Below are 15969 nucleotides of genomic sequence, written 5' to 3'. Positions count from 1 at the left end.
CCACTGTAATTCTGACCCTAGCTCTTAGAACCCGAGGGTGTATTCCATCTGGCCCAGGTGCCTTGTTTACATTTATCTTGTGTAACCTTTTAAGCACCATATCCTGTGTCAACCACTGCGTAGTTGGAGCTGAGGCAACAGTGCAGCTATCGGGTGAGACTTGGCACTCTGGCTCCTCTACTGTATACACAGAAGAAAAGAACTGGTTAAGCACATCTACCTTTTCTGTATCTGCTGTAACCATATTGTTACTATAACTTAATGGGGCCACACCCTCAACCTGCATCTTTTTACTATTAATATACTTAAAAAACTTTTTGGGGTTAGTCTTGGCCTCTGCCGCGATGTGCTCCTCATTTTCTATCTTTGCCTTCCTGATTGCTGTTTTACAACACTTGTTATAGTGTTTATATTCATTAAACGCAGCTACTGTCCCCTCTGACTTATATTTCTTAAAAGCTTTCCTTTTTTTCCCTATTAACTTCTTTAAGCCACATAGGGTGATTCTTAACACTTCTACTTTTTCTTATTAATGGAATAAATTGAGAACAGTAATGATTTAATATCATTTTAAATGACAACCATTTCTGCTGTGTTTTTATCAGAAAACATAATGCCCCAATCTATGCCCTGAAGCGCTGCCCTTAAGGAGCTAAAATTTGCCTTCCTAAAATTCATTGTCTTTGTTATAATCTATCACTTGTTTGTTAGGACAAGTGATAGATTATAAATTATTATAGATGTCAGGTCAGGCAAAAAAACAATTTAATGTCAGCTAGTGATTCAGCCTTTAGAACTATATAGTATCTGTGGGAGTGGGATGAAATCTGCAGCAAAAGTTGAGAGTTGGTTCTCAGGTAAAGTTTATAGTCTGCAGATTCTTCTTTTCAGTCTTTATTTCTGCACTGCCTTCAGTTTGTAATATCTCCCGAGCCCTGTCTGCATCTGTGCCTTGATTGGTCAATTTTACTGTCTGGAAAAGATCCAATCAGATCCAATCAAAGATCCAATCAGAGCACAGCAGAACGGGCTTGCAGGAACAGAAGATTTTCAAGACAGTGCAGAAACAGAGTGAGGTTTTTTTTTTTTTCTTAATGTGCCAATCAGGTTTGGGGAGGCTTAGCCTCCCCTAGCCTTATCGAAAATCTGCCTATGCTTGGTGTCCCTTCTTTGGACTCTCTGATGCAATAATACCCCGTTTGAGTCTGAAACTGTCCTGCATATTCTAGATGGGACCTTACCAGCATTATAATTCTAACAGTTTTGTACATATTTAACTAAATTGTGCTTGTCTTATTTCTTTTTCTGGCTGTTTGTTAAGCCTGGTCATTTTAAAGGGGCAATATACCCCCCTTTTCTACATTAGTTCAATAAACTGGCTGTAGTTTGGGAAGGGAGGCGTTTGCTTGCTTTCAGTGAACACTGGAATTCTGAATGAATTGTGAGAAAAAACATGGCAAATTGCATCTTAAAACTGCACTTCACACTATGCCTATTAAGTAAATGCTCCTTGTGGGCTCTAAAGTATGTATCATATGATAAAATCTTTTATTGCACACATTAAAAGATACTATTTCCAATATGTTCCGTTACATGGATATTATATTTTATTATACTGTTTATCATTTGGTTCCTCTATACTTCAGTTTCATCTCTTCTCTTCTTTTCTCCTTGGAGGTTTACTCTATAAAGAAACAGGCATGATCACTGGCTTATTTACTAATGTTGGACAGCAAATATGTCAGGCAGTAAGTACAGGGCTGCCCTGCACCTGCCAATGCTATTCTCTGCAGTTTGCACTGGATTTTTAATCTGGCACTAGGGGGAGAGGGCATCCATTTTCTGGACACTAGTGCTGAGCTAATGAGCACTAAGGGGTTGGTATCCCTTAGTGCTGTTGACCTTGTATCAGGGGTATTTGTAAATAGCATAATAAATCACGCAGAAGCAAGATAGCAGATTTAGGTAATTGTATGCTTTTATTTGATACAGCTGTTGCATTCCCATCAGCAACCCTGAAGTTAAAGCCAAAAATAACCAGCGGAAAAAGACACATTTGTTAAATATACATATTAATATATACAAATACACTAGGTTAAACGTGTCCTGTGTTATTTATTAGAGCCATTCGAGCATTTCATTTTACATGCATTTCCTAAAGGAACATTCAGTTTACCTAGTGTTTTCTAAGAACAACCTATGCTTTACCTGCCTACATTTTAATTTCATTTTACTACTCTAATACCTAAAAAGTTAATAAAATATCAGAAATATACATGAAAATAAAACTGATTTGCAAAGTCTCCTAGGTGCAGATTGCGAATTTATAAATTTAGAAAGTTTTTTCCTGACTTGCATAGATCAAAAACCCACAGCAGTGCATACCTTCCTACCTCAGTGGTTCTCAGGGCTGCATTTCGGTTGACTTACACCCCAAGCACAAGGCATGCGCATTGAGTTGGGCGGTGTGCCGCCCCTCAATTTGTGCCACCTTGGTGGTTCTCAAACTGCATGCTAGCCCTATGGTAGTGCTTGGAGCAGTGGCAGAGAGGATGTAGCTTCAAGGCCAGTCAGGGTAATGTTAGATGAAAATTTCTTTAATAGCCACAGAATGACATTGCCTGGCATTAGGCAACTTGTTATCTACAAAATCCTTCTCAATTAAGGATACCAACACACCATTGTTTAAGTCGCGTTTCTATTATTTCTACCAAAGTGCATAATTTTGCACTTTTCAACATTGAACCTCATTTTCCACTTTGCTGCCCAGTTTTCTAATTTTGTCATATCGCCCTGCAAAGTGGCTGCATCCTGCATTGAACTTATAGATTTACACAATTTAGTACCGTCAACAAAAATAGAAACAGTACTTTCTATTCCCACCTCCAGGTTATTAATAAACATGTTAAAAAGCAAAGGACCAAGGACTGACCCCTGCAGTACTCCACTAACAACACTGGCCCAATTAGAAATGAATCACTTCTCGATAAAGTAAATCATCTTGAGCGAGTGTCTGCAAATGCACATCTTGTCAAGTTTTTTGGGGTGATAATGATGTTCTATAAGTCTATTGTGTAATTCTTGTAGTTGTACATCTTTGCATGCTGTGTCGGAGTTATTCCGTATAACACGAAGGAACTGGGAGTAGGGAACCGCTCTCTTTGTACCATTAGGGTGGCAATTATGTGAATGCAGCAAGGTATTCCTTTCAGTCTCCTTTCTAAACAATGTGGTCCCTAGGTGTTTTTTAGCTCAATAGATCCTAAGATCCAAGAATTCTCTACTGTCTTTGTCAAATGAACATTTTAAACAGATAGAGAAGTCTAGAGAGTTGAGTTCATTAAAGGACAAGGAAAGGTTAATATAAATTAAAAGTAAGTCTAAAGGCATTCTTTTTAAGTACTTACTGCATATCTAAATTCCCAGATCCCTGCTTGCTTCTCTGAGATATGGTGCTGGCAGCCTACAGCATTGTGAAGACTACAGTGACATCACTGAAATCTCTCTCCCCTTCCTGTAGGCTGCCTGCGGCAGCCTTCCTATTCTCTGAGCCTATTCTATTCTCTGAGCATGTGTGTAACTTGATCCTGTCTCCTGTTCTGAGCTACACATGCCCACCAGCCAATCAGAAGCGGATCTGCCAGAGGGTGGGGGTGGGGGGGAATGAAACACGTGCAGTATGAAGCAAGGAGGGAAAGGAAGGGAGAATATATTTTTTAAAGATACCTGCCTGTTCAAGAAAACAGATAGAAAATGTAAAGTAAGTGTGACTTACTTAAATAAATATTTAATAAGGTGAGCCAAAAGTGGCGTTATTGCGTTTTTTTTACTAAACAATAGGAGGACTATTGGGCAGTATGCTTTTTAAATTTTGACTTGCATTCTCCTTGTGTTGAATGTGTCCCCATCCCCCGTCCATATCAGTATCAAATCATCTATATACCACCTATAGAACCAGATATTGTAATGTGTAAGATGGAGTGACTTGTACTGGTACATAAACAAGTTAGCATAACTAGGGGTGACATTTGATCCCATGGAGGTTCCTGTGGCCTAGCATATGTATGTGTGCCTTGGATTGTTTGTGTGCACTGTGAATCCTGTGATCTCCCGAGGTGTCCCTTAACTCTTAAAATGGCAATTTTCTATTTAGGAGTACCCAATAGCACATTCTACTAAAAAAGTATATTTTTAGGAAAATGGTTTATGTAGATGAAGCAGGGTTTTAAAAATTAGCTTGTTTACGGGGGTATAGTTCACCTTTAAACTGGACCACTGGCTCCCTACTTCTACGTCTATAAATGTCAGTGTCTGCCAATTGTCCCAAAATGTAATCCTGATATTCCAAATAATTAAACAGTACAATCCCCCACCCTTGTCTGCTGGGCAAACTACTATACTGACATCATCCATAAGTGATTTGATTGCAGCCTGCCTGTCCTTAGTAATATTCCATCTAACAACCCATTTAGGGGCATCTTTTAACACCTCTCTCAACTGCCAGTTACCAGGGGTGGCAAAAAAACATAACTATAAGAGCCTAATTTTCCTTTTTTAAAATGAAAATTTGTCTCTGCTAGTGCAGAGAGCACATTATCTCTGATGCTAAACTTGTAAGCACAGAGAGGGGGCAGCACTGGGGCTGCTGCCTGTGGTGATAACCACTATGACAAGAAGACTGCTCCATTGACCCTTTGCTTTCAACCACCCATACCTCCCAACATTTCATTAAGCGAAAGAGGGACAAAAATATATGACGCGGGTAGTGCGGCAAAAATGTTTTGGCCGTGCCTGCTTTGTGACCACGCCCCACATGCCCCACCCACTTTACATGCCCCCGGTGTGCCAGTATAATCAAAAATAAAAAGAATAAAGGACATATTAACTTCAAACATGCCAGTATCACTACATTAAATTGATAAAGGGCATATTAACCCCAGACATGCCAGTAAAATCAACTTCAGACATGCCAAAAGTTCTGTGCATTTTCCAAAGTTATAAACAGGGCCAATTCCAGTGGTACATAAATCTATGTTATTTCCTTTCATTCTTAATCAGTTGAAAGCAAAACCATATTAATGTACCACTAGAATTTCTAGCCATATTAACAAGGCCAGCCTAAGGTTCCCAAACTTATAAGGGCCCCTTTTAAATGTCTGCTATATTTTATGAACGGATCAGAGATACCTCTGTCTTCTCCTGCATGCTGTGCTCTGCCAGAGATTCCCAGGAGTGAGAGATATATGTTAGGGGTGGAAAGGTGAAACTGTCCAGCACACAAAAAAAGGCAGCAGCCTCTTCTGCCTGATAAAAAAACAGAGCCCCCCCTGAGCCCCTGACCTGGTGAGCAGGAGCAAGAGAGAGAAATGCTCCACCCAGGACAATAAAACATCAAGGTAAACCTGTGAGCTTGAGGTAGCAGGGGCGATTCAAGAGTTAAGGGGGAAGGCAGTGTTGGACTGGCCCACCAGGATACCAGGAAAACTCCCGGTGTGCCCAGGTGTCAGTGGGCCCTCCTGCTGCTGCTTTTGGCCTGCTTTATACTCATTGCCAATTTCTGAATGGGAACAAATATGAGAAATAGATGGAATAATAGATGCTAGCATGTAAATAAAAGAGATTAGGAAAATAAAGAGATTGGGCAAGAAAAGGAGGAAAAATTGTTTGGAGAATAGGCCCATGGTCTAAGTTTTTTCTGGTGGGCCCCTAAGGTCCCAGTCCGACACTGGGGGCAGGCTATATTCCCCAGGGCAGAGCAGACACAGCCATCAATTAAATGGCAATGCTGAGAAGCGGGACATCTAACAAAGAATCCGGGACAGCGGGCAGTGCTATAAATATCGGGACTGTCCCTCTGAATCCTGTTGTTACATACCTTAATGAAACTTCAGAAGCCGGGAATGGGTAAAATGGCCACAGCATGTATTCACATTTTATCAAATAAATAAGACCATGCCAGCCTTGCCCCAAGGCAATATTTAAGGCCAGAATGCCATAAGAGATTGCTGCCATGCTCTGCCATTCCTCACTGAGGAAGACTTGAAATCAGCATTATGGCATTATATCCACCACTGAGTATTAGACTGCCTCTACCTACAGAGATTGGTCTAAACTCTGCTACCAGCAGAAGCTACATCTCCCATCATGAGAGAAATTCAGCAGCCCTGCTGCCAGTCCTGAATCTGCAGTGTCTAGATGACAGGAAATCCAATGTTTTTTCCCTTTATTTTAAAACTATTTGTAATTATTTTTTCTATGTCCTTTTGTAACATCTTTTTTGGACAACTGCACTGTTATACCTTTTATAATATTAAATATAAAATTTAAAAAGTTTTGTTGTTGATGCTCCAAAAGCAAACCTAACCTCCAAGTGTGTAATTGTGTGCTTTAGCCCTCTGCATGCTGTATGCTAGTGATGAGCGAATCTGTCCCGTTTCGCTTTTCCTTAAAATTCGCGAAACTGCAAGAAAATTTGTATATTTTTTTGGCGACTGCACTTTTTGACGCGATGGTGTCCTTTTTTTACACGCCCGCGCCCGATCTCACACGGCCGCATCCTTTTTTGACACGACTGCACCCTTTTTTGACACGGCCACACTCGATTTGACGCGCCCAATTTGATGCGCAACAAAAAAATTCGGCGTGACGAATTTTTCTGCGACAAATTTTCACAGAAGTTTCACAAAACAATTTGCCAATGGCAAAATGCAGAAATTCACTGCAAATCCATGCCTGGCAAAAAAATTTGCTCATCACTACTGTATGCTAATTAACCATTTGACTGCTGTAGGAAGAGTGTGTGTTAGTTCCATTACATGAACCTTTTTACTACTAGAGTGCTTGGCATCTCTCATCGCAAGTGTAAGAAGTATGAGAGTGGTGGCAGCAAGTTTTGGATGAATTTGACCCTAGTGACCCAAGTGACCCTCTAGACAGCCACGCCTAAAGTCAAGTGTGTCTGAAGTGGCATAATCGTGACACACTTTTCTCCCTCTTCTAAAATTTCCTGTGCAGTACTCTGGCATGGTCCTACCACTGCTATGGCAAATAAAACATTATTATTATTAAGTACATTATCATATATCCACTGTTTTGATCCGGAGGAAGGCATAAAAACCCAGCCTGAAGCCAGTGCCTTTATGCCTCAAGAAGGAAGAATTTCCTTCCTGACCCCAATGGCGACTGGAAACATTCCCTGGATCAAGCATTTGCCATTCATTTAACATGAATGACACCATGCTGACTACCACAGTTGGATATTGTGGTATCTTGTCACATGTATGTGCTCCGGGAGCAGCAGTTCCATGCAGCATTTACTTGTGAGAGATGCAGGTGGGTTTTCCTCTTGGAATCTGAGGTGCAGAATCTAAGGGGGGAACTGGCAGCACTGAGGGCAGCTGCAAACATGGGGGAGAACAGGAGGCTCACTGAGCAACCACTGGCAGGGACCGGAGTAGTGGGGGGTGGAGAAGGGACAGTGGAGGTTATTGAGGGAGACAAATTTGTGAAAGTTAAGAGGGGCAGTAGGAGACGGAAGGGTAGGGGGGGCTGGTTCACAGCTTGTACAAACCAACAGATTTGCCGCTTTAGGTGAAGATGCTGGGGAAGACAGCTCTGAGCTAGCAAGTATGGAGCAAGCTGACTCTCCGAGCACCCTGAGAGCCGGCACTTCTAATACAGGTGGGGGGAATAGTGCTAGGAAGGGAAGGCAGGCTATAGTTGTAGGGGATTCAATTATTAGAAAGGTGGATAGGGTAATTTGTCGCAAAGACCCTACATGCCAAACTGTGTGTTGCTTGCCTGGTGCTAGGGTTCGGCATGTGGTGGAACGAGTGGACAAATTGTTGGGGAAGACCCGGCGGTGTTGGTACACATAGGTACTAATGACAAAGTTAGAGGAGGTGGGGAAGTCCTCAAGAACGATTTTAAAAAGCTTGGCAAGAAGTTGAGGGCGAGGACTTCCAAGGATATTACCTGTGCCACGAGCAATGTTAAGAAGGCAGCGGGAGCTTAGGGAGGTTAATGCGTGGCTGAGAGATTGGTGCAGGGAGGAGGGCTTTGGGTTTCTGGAGAACTGGCCTGATTTCTCAATCGGCTACAGGCTCTTTGCCAGGGATGGGCTTCACCTCAATGATGATGGGGCAGCTGCTTTGGGGGAGAAGATGGCTAGAGGGTTGGAGGAGATTTTAAACTAGGAGTGGGGGGGAGGGTGCAGCAGGTAATTCTGTGGTAGACAGGATAGATGAGGTAGTGGGCATAGTAAGGGAAAAGGGGGGAGGAGACTTGCTTCGGGATAATGATAATGGCAGGGAGGACCATAAGTTGTTTATGCGTCATTCTCACGCTGGTACTAGTATTAAATGTATGTTTACCAATGCAAGGAGCCTGACTGGTTAAATGGGAGAGCTGGAGGTACTGGCATTGGAGTGGAAATATGACGTGATTGGCGTTGCTGAAACTTGGTTGAGCAAGTCGCATGACTGGGCTGTTAATATTGGGGGTTATACATCGTTTCGGAAGGACAGGGGCAATAGAAAAGGAGGAGGAGTGTGTCTGTTCGTTAAGCAGGAATTAAAAGCAAATATTAAGGAGGAAGTGATGGGGGTAACAGGGAGCTGAATCCTTATGGGTTGAGCTTCTCACAGATAGTAAAGAATCTACCAAATTAATTGTAGGGGTATGCTATAGACCCCCTAATGTAAGTGAGGAGGAGGAGGCTCAGCTCCTGTTGCAAATAGAAAAGGCTGCTAGTTTGGGGCAAGTGATAATAATGGGGGATTTTAATTATCCTGATATTGACGGGAGCCATAGTACTGCCAGGACTAAATGGGATAAATGGGAACAAGTTTATAAACTTGCTGCATGACAACTTTATGTCACAGGTTGTTGAGGAGCCAACCAGGAACCATGCTATATTGGATCTAGTGATCTCTAATAACCCAGAACGTATAGCAAATGTGCAAGTGGTTGAACCCCTGGGTAATAGTGACCATAATGTTATTTCATTTAATGTTTGGTGCAGGAAACAAATTTACACTGGGGCAACAAAGACACTGAATTTTAGAAAAGCAAATGTTAGCTCCTTAACTTTTTACTGCCAACGATGTATGAGATACGTCGTCGCAGAAAAAGGGCTTAACTGCCAATGACGTGTCCCATATGTCGTCGGCATTTGAAGGATTCTCTCTGCAGCGGTGGCATGTTCCGCCGCTGCAGACAGCCCCCTGGGCAACAAGCTAGGGGGGCTGTTATGTGGGTCCTGCAACACGATCGTCGCAGACGCGATGCGATTGCATCGCGTCTGCTGCTTCCTGCTTCCCCCCAATGCCGCCGCCCACTGAGATCGGGCAGCCTGGAGGACAGAGGCAAGTGATCGGTGCTTCAGGACAGGTAAGGTGTTGTTTTTTTCTTTTACACTTACACACACACTTACATACATTTATACTTACATACATTTACACACACTTACAGCACATAATTTAGCAGTGTTTTTTTTTTTTGGTTTTAGTTTTTTTTTTTCATTTTTCACACTTATATACACTTTCATACACACATATACACACTTACACACTGTCACACAACTTTTCAAAAAATATATGACTTTCTGGGGTGAGCGTACTTTTTACTAGCTTTATCCCACATAAATGATGTAAATGTGTTGATTTTGCTGGAGCTGAAATAACAGAAATGATAGATCATATGGGGGTATGTTCACATTGGGGCCCCTACATGCCACATACTTAGGTAAACCTATACATATTGGGCAAGAAACTGTTCAGTGGACCCCTGGCATTCATATTTAGGGTGTTTTATCTTGGTACCTAATGCTATGTGGAATATAAGATGCTGCAAAGTGGAAGCTTTGAGGGGATTTTTGGAAATGTCATCAAAATTGCTAAATTTAGAAAAGCTGTGTGGCTTGGTACTTTGGAGTAGAAAGACACGGGTACCCATTTTAGATTCGGGGGAATGTGTACTTTCCAAAAATATATGACTTTCTGGGGTGAATGTACTTTTTACTAGCTTAATCCAACATATAATGATGTAAATGTGTTGATTTTACTGGAGCTGAAATAACAAAAATGAATGATCATATAGGGGTATGCTCACATTGGGGCCCCTACATGCCACATACTTAGGTAAACCTATACATATTGGGCATCAAACTGTTCAGTGGACCCCTGGCGTTCATATTTAGGGTGTTTTATTTGGTTACTTTATGAACTGTAGGAGATAAGATACTATAGACTGGAAGCTTTGAAGCGATTTTTTAAAAATTTCACAAATTTTGATAAAAACCAATAATTTTAGGAAAGCATTGCGACTTGATAGTTTGGAGTAGACAGACAGTTGTGCCTATTCTGTATTCACCAGAATCTGTTCTTTCCAAAAATCTACAATCTTCTGGGATAAACCTTCTGTCAGTGGAATTTTTGTCCTTGAAATCTTAAGTATGCAGCTTTCTGAAGCAGTGCTTTGGAAATGTGGTAGTGTACTGCTGGGAGTTTTTGTCCTATACAAGTGAGAAATCTCCATAAAACTATATATATTTGGTATTGGCACGTTCAGGAGACATGGGACTTTCCAAATCAGTTGTATATTCATGCATAAAGTAATTTTTGTTTCTAGTATGTGTGTTTATATTATGGAAAATTTGATTTTTTTTTTCATTTTTAGACATTTAGAAGCCTATATCTTGTTACAGAATTGGAATTACACAAAAATTCTACCATATTTTGAAAGCTTAGGTTGTTCTGAAAAAAGCGATATATTGTTTTCCTGGGTAAACTAAAAGTCTGGCAATACAAGTTCCGCTTGAACTTGAAAAGTAGAAGTGTTAAGAATCACCCTGTTGCTTAACACTGAGGTAAAGAAGTTAATAGGGAAGAAAAGGAAAGCTTTTAAGAAATATAAGTCAGAGGGGACAGTAGCTGCGTTTAATGAATATAAACACTATAACAAGTTTTGTAAAACAGCAATCCGGAAGGCAAAGATAGAAAATGAGGAGCGCATTGTGGCAGAGGCCAAGACTAACCCCAAAAAGTTTTTTAAGTATATTAATAGTAAAAAGATGCAGGTTGAGGGTGTGGCCCCATTGAGTTATAGTAACAATATGGTTACAGCAGATATAGAAAAGGCAGATGTGCTTAACCAGTTCTTTTCTTCTGTGTATACAGAGGAGCCAGTGGGCCAAGTCCCACCCAATAGCTGCACTGTTGTTTCAGCTCCAACTACGCAGTGGTTGACACAGGATATGGTGCTTAAAGGGTTATACAAGATAAATGTAAACAAGACACCTGGGCCAGATGGAATACACCCTCGGGTACTGAGAGAGCTAGGGTCAGATTTACAGTGGCCTTTGTTTCTGATATTCTCAGACTCTCTTTCATCAGGTATGGTACCTAAGGATTGGAAGAAGGCGAATGTCATTCCTATATTTAAAAAGGGAGTAAGATTTTAGCCTGGCAATTATAGGCCGGTAAGTTTGACATCCGTGGTGGGCAAGTTATTTGAAGGCTTGTTAAGGGATCACATACAAAATTATGTACTGGAGAATGCCATTATGAGCAGGAATCAGCATGCTTTATGAAGGACAGGTCATGTCAGACCAATTTAATTGCTTTTTATGATGAGGTGAGTAAGAAGCTGGACAGTGGGGATGCAGTAGATATAATCTATTTGGATTTTGCGAAAGCATTTGATACCGTTCCCCACACGACTGCTTTCTTAACTAAGGTCTATTGGTCTTAGTGAAGTTGTTTGCATATGGATAGAAAACTGGGTACAGAGGGTGGTTGTTAATGGTACATTCTCTACTTGGAATAAGATTCTCAGTGGGGTCCCTCAGGGTTCTGTACTGGGTCCACTTTTGTTTAACTTGTTCATAAATGACTTGTGGGTGGGTATTACAAGCAATGTATCAGTGTTTGCAGATGACACAAAACTCTGCAGACCAGTCAATTCTATCCAGGATGTGGCATCCTTGCAGCAGGATCTTGGCCAACTGGCAATCTGGGCGGCTAAGTGGCAGATGAGATTTAATGTGGATAAATGTAAGGTCATGCACCTGGGCTGTGCACCAACGGACACAAGGGCACCCACTCCGTTTAGAAGAAGGGAGGTTCCATTTAAATATTCGGAAAGGTTTTTTTACTGTGAGAGTTGTGAAGTTCCCTCCTCCAATCAGTCGTGCTGGCTGATACATTATATCGCTTTAAGAAGGGGCTGGATGGATTCTTAGCAAGTGAGGGAATACAAGGTTATGGGAGATAGCTCTTAGTACAAGTTGATCCAGGGACTGGTCCGATTGCCATCTTGGAGTCAGGAAGGAATTTTTTCCCCTCTGCAGCTAATTAGAGAGGCTTCAGATGGGTTTTTTTGCCTTCCTCTGGATCAACTAGAAGTTAGGCAGGTATATATAGGCATTATGGTTGATCGTGATGGACGTATGTCTTTTTTCAACCCAACTTACTATGTATGTTACTGTAACTGTAACAGTGCATACAGGAAAACATCCACATTCAGTTATTAATAGTGTAATAAAGCGTCTGGGTTAGTTGTAGATGGGTGATACGTTTCTCCCAGGATGTTGCATAGTGTGTACCCTGGAATAATTAATCACAAACCCAGCCCTTTAATACAGACCTGAGGAGCAGGGTAATTGCTGCAGCTCATCTAGTTTTTTAGAAAGACTACAGTATGGGAAGTTAGTAGTTTTTATGACATTTCAGAAAATCGCCTAAAAATGTTGCAATTTGCCACATTTATCTCCCACAATTTCTTGCATACAAAGGCAAATTACCCCAAATAGGAACACCTGAGGTCTACTGAACAGTTTGATGCCCAATATGCATAGATATACCAGTCTATGGTATGTACTGACCCCAAAATGAAAATAGCGCATAAGGATTTGTCACCTGCCAACTCAGCTTTTGTATACCGAGCCCCCTGACAGCATATTATATGCAGTTACACCCCCTAACTGTACACCCCCTACTGACCCCAAGAAAACCATATATTTTTGGAAAGTACACATTCTGATGAATTCAAGTAAAGTTACCACTTGTTAAAGCTATGCCAAAAACAGATCAGGAATACTAATACAGGGATAAAAATGCAATAAAAAAATTGTGCAAATCAATGAAACAACAAAATAAGTCACATGACAGCGTAATTAGTGGTCAGAATATCTGATTTAACAGTCAGGCTGTCAAAATAAACAGTTTTTACGGAAAAACTAAAGACAAGGGGGTAAAAGAAATAAGTAAAAAAAAAAAAAGGGTTTGTGTATACATGTGTGTTCACATCTAAAAGTTGTGTGTATATGAGTGTATATTGTGTGCTGTATGTGTGTGTAAATGCATGTAAATGTATGTAAGTGTGTGTAGTGCAAATAAAAGCTACTTACCTGTCCTGGAGGTAGATGGACACACCGATCGCATGGAGGGGTCCTGCAGAGTCCTGGAGGGTCCTTGTGCAGTGCTCATCATGCAGAGTGGGTGTCACTAGAGGGGGGAAGGAGCAGGAGAAGTCAGGAGAAAGCAACAGATGCAATCGCATCTGCTGCTTGTTGCCCAGGGGTCTGTCATTGCTCTGAACTCTCTGCAGAGGTTGCACATGTCGCCTCTGCAGAGAGAAACCTAAATGTGCCAAACAACATATTGGAGTACGCGCTTGGCAGATAACGAATATTTCTGCAATCACGTCTGCCATCTGTGGTTGGCAGCAGAATGGTTAAGAGAGCAACTTCTGTGACTGCTTTGTTTACCCTAAAGAAGAAGGACACTGACCCAGCCACCCCTGTAGGCTCAGGTGTCACAATAGATAATGTAAATAAGAGAAACTCCTGACATTTCACAAAATATGCAAAAAAGAGGAGAGGGTGGGATGTTGCTATCTGCTCAGAGAGAAGGAAGTGAGCTGTGACATCACATCCCTCTCTTTTTTCACCCCCAGCCTCATTGTTTCTCACCCAATCACAGCTACTGTGATTCTGACAAACTTTAAATATAAACCAGTGTAATCTAGCTGCTGGTCATTCAAATTATAGCTCCAGGGCTTTCCTTGACAAGGGAACGCCTCAATTGACCCTTCGCTTTCAACTATCCCTCTGAAACCCATTGTTACATACCTTAATGAAACACCAGGAGCCAGAAATGGGTGAAATGGCCACAGCATTTATTTACATTTTATCAAATAAAAAGGACCTTGCCAGCCAACCAAGGCAAAATTTAAAACCAGAATTCCATAAGAGATTGCTACTATGCTCTGCCATTCCTCACTGAAGACTTGCGATCAGCATTATGTCCATTATATCCACCAATGAGTATTAGGCTGCCTCTACCTACAGACAGGATGCTACCAGCAGGAGCTGCATCTTGCACCATAAGAGAAGATCAGCAGGTTGCGATATTAGGAAATCCAAGCAGGCTGTCACCTAGCACAAGCAGTAGTAGCATCTATCAACCCACCTTGCAGTCACAGGAGAGAGCCTTGTTTCTCCCAATTTCCTGTGCAGCACTTTGGCAATGTCCTACTGCCACAATGAACCCAACTGAAGGTTTTTGTCCCCACCATAACTTTATAACTTTTGGTTATTAGTTAATAAAACACAAAAAAGGAATGAAAATGAAATATTCACAAACCATACAAAGCATTTCCTTTGTATCACACATACTGTACCACAGGATGGAATAAAAGTGTCCATTAGCTTTATGGTAACTTTTGTTATTATTATTATTATTATTATTATATATTTGCAAAGCATAAATAAATACATTATTTTATTAAAATACTAACGGTAATAGTTTATGACCGTGTGCAATTGCTGGCATGGCCTGCTACCCCCCTGTGGATGTTACATATAGTTACATAGGATTGAAAAAAGACCAGAGTCTGTCAAGTTCAACCCTTCAAGGTAAACCCAGCACATACAACCTTTACTTATCAATCTATACTATCACATATATAAACTATATATACAACCAATAATACTAACTGTGGATATTACTATCACAATAGCCTTGGATACTATACATGTTCAAGAACTCATCCAGGCCCCTCTTAAAGGTATTAACAGAATCTGCCATTACCACATCACTAGGAAGGGCATTCCAAAATCCTTATTGCCCTCACCATGAAAAACCACCTACGCTGCTTCAAATGTAAACTCCATTCCTCTAATCTAAAGCCTTCTGGCTGACCGGCAAGCGTCCGGTTGCTATGGCAACACGCAGTATAAATAGCGAATACAGCGGTGTTCCGGGGCCATTTGGAGAGGATGCAGCACAGGCGAGTGCTGGGGGGAGCTGTGAGTGGGGAGCAGGCGAGGGGGGGTGACTTTTGGTGCTGCTGGACACAGACTCCAGGGAGGGTGACAGGTGGTGCAGAGGCTGCTTTCTGTGTAGTCTGGGATCGGCTACTAGCTAGATGGGGGATGCATGCGTAGCAGAGATGTGAAGGGAAAGGGTATGGGCATCCCTTTTTAAAGATGGTGGCGCCGTTCACTGAAACAAGTATGTAGTTTGTAGCAAGTGTATCTCTGTTAATCTTTCATTAGGCAAGCCAGAAATATAGCGTTTTTACACAGCAATAGTAGTACTATTTAATAGTGTGCTTAAAGGAGCAGTAACACCAAAAAATGAAAGTGTATAAAAGTAATTACAATATAATATACTGTTGCCCTGCATTGCTACAACTGGTGTGTTTGCCTCAGAAAGACTACTATAGTTTATATAAAAGTAAGCTGCTGTGTAGCCATGGGGGCAGCCATTCAAAGGAGAAAAGGCACAGGTTACTTAGCAGATAACAGACAAACCACTATTATATAGGGCTTATCTACTAGTTATCTGCTATGTAACCTGTGCCTTTTTTCCAGCTTGAATGGCTGCCCCCATGGCTAAACAGCAGCTTATATATACAGTAGCTTTTCTGTAGCAAAAACACGAGTTTTTTGCAGAGCAACAGCAC

This window comes from Xenopus tropicalis, chromosome 2 (assembly GCF_000004195.4).
Source record: "Xenopus tropicalis strain Nigerian chromosome 2, UCB_Xtro_10.0, whole genome shotgun sequence".
Lineage (NCBI taxonomy): Eukaryota > Metazoa > Chordata > Amphibia > Anura > Pipidae > Xenopus > Xenopus tropicalis.
Note: the sequence above shows the minus strand (reverse complement) of the source record.